The sequence below is a fragment of the Cebus imitator genome, unplaced genomic scaffold (genome assembly GCF_001604975.1).
Source record: "Cebus imitator isolate Cc_AM_T3 unplaced genomic scaffold, Cebus_imitator-1.0 Scaffold45, whole genome shotgun sequence".
NCBI lineage: Eukaryota > Metazoa > Chordata > Mammalia > Primates > Cebidae > Cebus > Cebus imitator.
Genome location: NW_016107360.1, coordinates 2,041,765 through 2,049,820, shown reverse-complemented (window position 1 = coordinate 2,049,820; position 8,056 = coordinate 2,041,765). Strand labels below are relative to the sequence as shown.

Here is an 8,056-nt window from a genome sequence, read left to right as displayed (position 1 = left end):
TCCTGTTAGATTTTTTTCCCCTTCTATTCTTGCTTCTGTTAGGACTTCTGACTCCTAATGTGACTCCTGCTATACATTGTAAAAAATTTGTCATAGTGTACTTGAAAATTATTTGTTTAATACTCAGCTTACCTCTATCCCTTTTTTCTTCTTTCTTTTTCTTTCTCTTTCTTTCCTTTCCTTTTCTCTCTGTCTGTCTCTTCTTTCTTTCTTTTAGCAGTAAACTACATCTATCCAAATTAGGGTATGGGATGTTTGTTTACCTGAAAATTTGTTTTAATGACCCTGAGTTTTCACAGCATTAGAAGATAATGAATTTTTTTATCGGTGAATTTTCAACAAACACACTTTTAAACTTTTCTTGATACTTCAAGAGCAATTAGTTTTAACTTTTCCTGATAATTCATGAGCAATTAGGTTTACATTACTGAGCATTTATAATTACAGAAAACTAAAGGTAAGAAATGTAGGAAAATGTGCTGAATACTTTTCAGTGTTGTGGTGTTTGGTTGTTTTTGCATAAAAACCAGTTATCAGCCTGTTGTCACTTGTCATGTGTTTCTAAAAATAATAAAAGTATAGTTATTTAAAGTTATTAGTTGTTTATTTGTAAATGTGTATCATTAAGTGACTATTAAATAAAAATAGGTTGTATTTATGTTGTAACTTCCATCCAGATTTGTTGATTTTTCAATATTAACAGTGATTCTCAGAGTTAACAGATCTGTTATAAATGGGAAAAGGCATAAACTGCAGCACTTTGAGAAGTTCGACATTAATAGTTGTTAAGGAAGTAAAAGATTTTGTGGTTCAAATAAATTTGGAGGATATTTGCCTAAAGAAAGTTAATAGGTTTCCTCTCTGGAGGACTTCCCATAGCTTTTGATAGGTGATTTATTTTCAAAGAAGATGATATAATTTACAGCATATTGCAAAGTCATTTAACCATGGAAATGAAAATACTTCCTTGTATTTCACTTTGAGAAATCCTGAGTGATGAGTTATGTATCAAGACAGGCTCCCTGGACATCCATGGCTCCTTTTGAATACACACATATACACACACATTCACACACAGTTGTCTTGCCTGTAAGCGCTTAGTAAAATATTATTACTTGGTTTTGTTGATTAATATATTTGTAATAGAAATACTCTTGAGGTAAATTAATCCTTAAGCTAAATAAGCTGTTTCTTTAATTATTAATGACATTGCAAGAGCTACTAACCAGATCAAGAAGTCCATAGCTCCACTGGCATTCAGAGGGTGTTAAGGATTAGGAAAGGAATTTTATAATGGGAGTGGAAGGACATCAGTATCTAAAATGAGTTTGGCTTGCCACTCTACACACACCTTACTTGGCATCTTTTGACAAACCGAGAGGAATATTGATAAACATTCTTAAATAATTGTTTGAAAATTAATATTGTAATTGACAGTCATACTTGTATACATTTAAGGGGTACAGTGTGATATTTTGAAATGTGTGGAGTGTAGAGTGATTTCATGCAGCTGAATAACATATCATCTTATTTTTTGTGGTGAGACACTTGAAATTTAGTTATTTAAAAATATGATACATTATTATTGACAGTTATTTAATTGATATAAAAATTTCTTCCTTCTCTGTATCTGAAATTTTGTACTCTTTGAGCGGTATATCCCCATTGCTCCTTCTCCAGGCCCTGGTATCTATCATTCTGCTGTCAACTTCTGTGAGTTCGACTTTTTAAGATTCCACATGTAAGTCAGATCATGTGGTATTTGTCTTCCCATGCTTGGCTTTTTTCACTTAGCATGATGTCCTCCATGTTCATTAATGTTGTAGCAAGTGACAGAATTTCCTTCTCTTTTAAGCCCAATTAGTATTTCATTGTATCTATATACTACATTCTCTTCATCCCTTTATCCATTGATGGACACTTAGATTGATTCTATATCTTGGATTTTGTGACTAGTGCTGCAGTGAACCTGGGAGTGCAGACATCCTTTTAATAATACTGCGTTTCATTTTTTTGGAAATACACCCAGAAGAGAGATTGTATGGTAGGTCTATTTTTAGGTTTTTGGGGGAACCTACATACCATTTTCCATAATGTTTGTACTAATTTACATTTCTACCTACAGTGTACAAGAATTCCCTTCACATCCATGGCATCACTTAATTCTCATCTTTTTGATTATAAACATTCTAACAGGTGTGAGGTGATATCTCATTGTGGTTTTAATTTGCATTTTCCTAATGGTTAGTGATGCTTAGCAGTTTTTCATCTATTTGTTGGCCAGAAGTATGTCTTCTTTTGAGACATGTCTGTTCAAGTCCTTTGCCCATTTTTAAAATGAGTTATTTTCTTGAAATTGAATTGAGTTCCTTTTATATTTTGTCTGTTAACCCCTTATCACGTGTATGGTTACACTTTAATCCAAGTTCTGGAGTGGAAAAATGTATGCCAGCCCCAGGAGATACACAACTTTCTATTTTTGTTATCTTTGGGCCCCAGCAGATTGGATGGTGCCTGCCTACATGGAAGGCAGGTCTCCAGGTAGTCCACTCAGATTCATGTGCTAATCTTAGTCTTCTCTGGAAACATCTTCACAGACACATCCAAAGTAGTGCTTTACCAGGTTTCTAGGTATTCCTTAATCTAGTTAAGCAGACATCTAAAATTGTTCACCACAATGACTTTACAGATTTCCCTGAGTGAGGCTGTCAGATTATGGCTTTTTAAAAACTGTGCTTTGAAATTTTGTGGTTTCCCAGACCATGAAGTACCTCCTCAATTGATTGTAATCTGGAATCGACTGCTATTTCAGAGTCAGGTTTAATTTTGATGATACAATGCCTTAAATATATGTAAGGAGAAGGAATCTTGAAGCAAGCAGATAGCTCTTAAACTTTGTAACATTTTAAAAGTGTTTGAAGTTAAATAAATAGACTGGAGTTGCAGTGATAAATACTATGTCTATCAACAGATTATACCTATGGCAACACTAAAAACTATATGTTAAGCATTATAAAGGATGATGCTCAACTTTACCACTTATTTATGATGGGATGTTGGGGAAATAGTTTGAACTTTCTAAGCTTTAATTTCCTGTTGTGTAAAATTGGGATAATAGCACTTTTTTCACTGTTCTCACATTGTTATGAAGGTCATATAAGATGATGGAGGGTATAACTTTGTAAATTGTCAGTCATTATACAAATATTAGTAGTTAATACATCTTTTTTTGTTTTTCTGTATGTGCCTTGTGCTGATGAATTTAAATCCTAGGCTCTATCAAGGTTTATTGCTCACTATTTTCTTGGGGGATAGGTGGATGGGTCCTCAGCGTAAATTAGGAGGGGAGTCCCTTGGCTATTAGTGCAGTTACGGGGGAGGTGAGGAATAGACTAAAAGAAGTGAAAGAAAAAAATAGACTGAGAGCATTTTTTGCAAATTAGTAAAAAGGGGATAGTTTCTTGTGTGGTTGGTAAACCGATTTCAAAGCATGCCTTAAAGCAAAGTTTGCTCTCTCTCTTTTTTTTTTTTTTTTTTTGAGACAGAGTCTCACTCTGTGGCCCAGGCTGGAGTACAGTGGCGTGATCTCAGCTCACTGCAACCTACGCCTCCAGGGTTCAAGCATTTCTGCTTTAGCCTCCTGAGTAGCTGGGACTACAGGCACATGCTACCATGCCCGGCTAATTCTCTGTATTTTTAGTAAAGACAGAGTTTCAACATGTTAGCCATGATGGTCTCGATCTCCTGACCTCATGATCCACCTACCTCACCTCCCAAAGTGGTAGGATTACAGGCGTGAGCCACCCTGCCTGGCCACCTTAAAGCAAAGTTCTAAAAAATGTTTTGAAAAAGGTGATTTATTTGAGGGTTTCCAGTCATTTGTCTGTACATATTCTCAAACATTTGTGGGAGGAGAAATCTTTTATTTTTAATCAGATTTGGTAAATCCCTAAAAGGAAAAGCTGTTATTAAGGATGATGTTTATAAGGTTTTGATTACAACTTGTGCTGGAGATTGATTTTTATGGATTAATTTGTTCACCAAACATGAATATGCCTACTTGGTGCTAGGCATATGCTAATAAATTCTGGTGTTGAAGTGGTGAGTCAGTTGGGAAACCTGGCCTCAGAAATCACTATCAGCGCTAAATTTAACATTGTACCACTTAGGCCATCAAAGTGGAAGCCTCAAGGTCTTTTGTCTGAATAAAGTGATACCAGTAAGGGGTGAAAAGTTAAGATGGGAAAAGACTGGAGAATATAATTAAAAGATAAATATGACTTGAGTTAGCTTTACAACCCCTGGTAAATCTACTAGTTTGGATGAGACAGCAGCTCTGAAATAGATTTCTTGCAATTGAAGAGTCAGCGTGGTAAAAGAAAATACTTGATCCTGGGATTCCCACTTCCATGTGTTATGTGTTTATTTATTTGCTTGTTATATGTTTTTCCCTAATAGTGTAAACTCCTGAGGATGGGCCTCATAGTTGTATTCCCAGAGCCTAGAATAGAGGTTGATACTTAGCATATGCTACTATCTGTTGAATGAATGAATGTTGAATATTTGCTCAAGAAAAATTAAGATTAAAGTGAAAAATTACTAAGGTGAAATTGTCAACGATAAATTTAAACTATCACATTAATTGCCCTTAAAGGAATGGTTACTATCTGTGTTCATTAGACATTTTATATAGTAAGTACACTGTGGTTGAATATTGTGTTTAAGAGCAACGAGACAAATGTTGAATCTGAGGCTTTTAGTTAGGAATGTAATTCTGTCTTAATTTTTCCTACAGGGAAAAATCTGATTAGGTTGTTATTTTGATAGAACCAATTATAAATGCCAAAAGGAGTCGGATTTTATTTTGTATTTCTTCCTACTTGATATTTATTATGATTTTGTGAATATTATTTAAAATTTAATTCCTAAACTAGATACACTTAAAGAAAGCTTTGTTTATAATAGTACAATAATGCTGATTTTCATCAAGTCACTTTGTTGAGTGTTGCAGTTTATATGACCTTTAATGCTACCTTGAAAGTTTATATCAGTAAAAATTTGGCCATGATTTCAAAGTTGGAAATTTTTGGGGGTCCATTTTTAAGGAAGGCAGCTGCTACCATAGTCTCTTGACTAAAATGCCTCTCTGTTCAATAATACAACAGAATTATAGATGGGCGAACGACCTAACAATACTCTGTCTCCAACATTGTTGGAAATATTCAGAAATAATATATACCAGAAAAGCTCAATAAGATGATTCTGTTCTGTTCAACTGTTAAAGTAGAATAATGATCTATAAATATACTTAAGAAAGGATCATGTACATCAACTGGAATAATTCACCATTGTTGACTTACTGCACTGTTTTCTCTGATTTCCTAAGCGATCTTTTTATTCTGATGCATCTGTGAAGACCCTAAGGTGAATCCAGCTTTGCTCTTGACCTTAACAGTGCATTGTTGGAGAATCCTTGGTTCTTACTCCATTTAAACCTGAATTGTTTTTGTTCCTGAAACTTGGGGGCTATTTTTAGCCTTACTGGCTTAGCATAGGAAAGAGTTATGATTCTTTGTTTTATGATTTCTTTTATTTTCAGGCTAGAGTTGTGTGACAACATGCATGTGTGGAGAATGGCCTTTGGATTCGTTGTCATGTGAAGCTTGGAAATTATAAAACTGAAGTTGTGCAAGTTTAGAGGAAGAGTTAAATATGAAATAAAATTTCACCTTATTTTTGTTCTTACATAAATATTAGGAAATAATGGTCTGACTTTAGATATGATATTGTATTACCTGGTGTTTCTCCAGGCTGTAATATTGTATTTTGCAATTTGTTGTCTTCCCAAGTTTGAGATAGCTTTTTTTTCTCAGAATTTTTTCTCGGCTGAGAAACACAATTGGTGTTTAATCAGACTGCAACTATTAATATAATCAGCTATTTTACATCTGGTGTTAATTACTAACATCTGATCTTTTTCTTGTACGGTACCTAAGTGCTCAATACTTAAAGTATTGCAATAGTCTTAATCCTGGTGGGAGTCAGGAAAGTAAAATAAATGGGCTAGAACAGCCGTCTCCAACCTTTATGGCACCAGGGACTGGTTTTGTGGAAGACAATTTTTCCACGGACAGCAGTTGAGGGGAATGGTTTGGGGATTAGACTGTTCCACCTCAGATTATCAGGCATGAAATCCTCATAAGGAGCATAGCCTAGATCCTTGCATGTGCAATTCACGATAGCGGTCATGCTCTTATGAGAATCACCTGTCCTTGCTGATCTGTCAGGAGGCCGACCTCAGGCAGTAAAGCCCACTCCCTGCCGGTAACACCCGCCACTCACCACCTTCTGTGCAGCCTGATTCCTAATGGGCCATGGTCCTGTAGTGCTCTGTGGCCCAGGAGTTGAAGAGTGGAACACCACAAAGATACAGGAAAAGAAACTGAAATAATGTACTTTACGAATAGTGAGTATTGGTTGAGTAAAGGTTTTAGAAAAACCAGATAGGCTTGAGAGTATTTTATGATTCATTAAAAATGTATTTTATGAATCCAGAACTCCAGAAATTAATGTCAGTACCTCAGAATATTCAATCCTATAATAGATACTAACACAAAATTTATGTGACAATGAAAGTTAGATTATCTTTTACTAGGATTTAGTGTTAATCATCTTTTTTATGTATGTGTATATATTTCTCTAATCCCAAACCAAATATTCCTAATTTCTGAATAAAAATATATACTTTTGGTTAAGAGTGATGGCTGGTGTCAGATTATTTGGATTTGAATCTAAGTTTTCTCGCTTCTGAGCATTTTGACCTTGTAAAAGTTCCTAAACTTTCTGAGCCTCGGTTTTCTCATATATATGACTTATAAGTTAATGGTACTAACCTCATAGAGTTGTTGTGAGTATTAAGTGAAGTGATTCAAGTACTGTGCAGTGTTTCCTACAGTAACAATAAATCCTAGGCTTTATTCTTATTTCCTCTGATATAAATAGCAAGTGGTTTATTTTCAAAACTTAGAATTTAATATGTTTGAAGTTGTTTTAGTGTTCTTTGTTTCATTGGGATAGTGTTGAAATGTCAGTGTAATCCTCTATGATCCAGATAATCTAATTCTTTTCTTACTTTCTATCTCAGTTTTTACTAACTTTTTTAAGTATTACATTTCCAAAGTGAATGCTAAGAGCGAGAGTTAGACTGAATTTCAGGAGGAAATCAAAAGGGATGACACCTGTGTAATATGATCATAACCAGAATTTTTGGCTAACCAATATGTTTCTTCTGGACACTAAAACTTACTGTAAAATGGAAAGGAAAGATTTTAGTGCACTTGCATATTATGCTTTTAAAATGCTATTATTGTACAGTTTTCTGACATGAGAAGTACTATGGTTCTTGTCAATTTGATAAAGTTTTATGTAAAGTGGCTCTCAATTTATATAAGCTCTTCTATTGAATTGTCTTAGAACAGAAAGATGAGGAGTCTTAAAAATCCTTAAAAAATATGTAGTTGACTTGAGTGGTGTTAATAGTACTGTGCAGTAGGTAATGAGACTTAGGGCTAAGTTATACAAGTAAAATTTGTACTGATATAAATGAAATTGTAAATATTAAACATATACATAATTTCAGTCTCTGTGCAACAGATGCTTATCGTGGTACACATAATAATAGAATAAACTATTATAATCAAGGAGGGCGGTGTTCCTCCTGTTGCAGTAACATTGTACTTAGTTGGAGATTATGCCATCAAGGTCCTTTGTGGTTGAATCTATGTCTATTCCTTTCTATACTTACACTGTATGCTTTCCTTTTTTTTTTTCTTTTTCTCTTGTCACTGATGCTTTGTGTATTTTTTTTTTCTTCTTTTCTGTCTTCATTATTCTTCTCTGTGTCTACAGGCTTACAAGCGTGCTTTCTCAGGGTTTTTTCCCTAACCTTACACTCTTTCTTTTCTTTTCTTTTCTTTTCTTTTTTTTTTTTTGAGATGAAGTCTTGCTCTGTAGCAAGGCTGGAGTGCAGTGGTGCAATCTTGGCTCACTGGGTTCA

At 34.4% G+C, this 8,056-nt stretch overlaps 1 protein-coding gene across 4 annotated transcripts in view; it reads left to right on the top strand.

Annotated features, from left to right (window-relative positions):
- The window catches only part of SNX13 (sorting nexin 13), a 139,440-nt gene that overhangs the window by 3,464 nt on the left and 127,920 nt on the right, over positions 1-8,056 (top strand). The gene's annotated exons all lie outside the window — the stretch shown is intronic.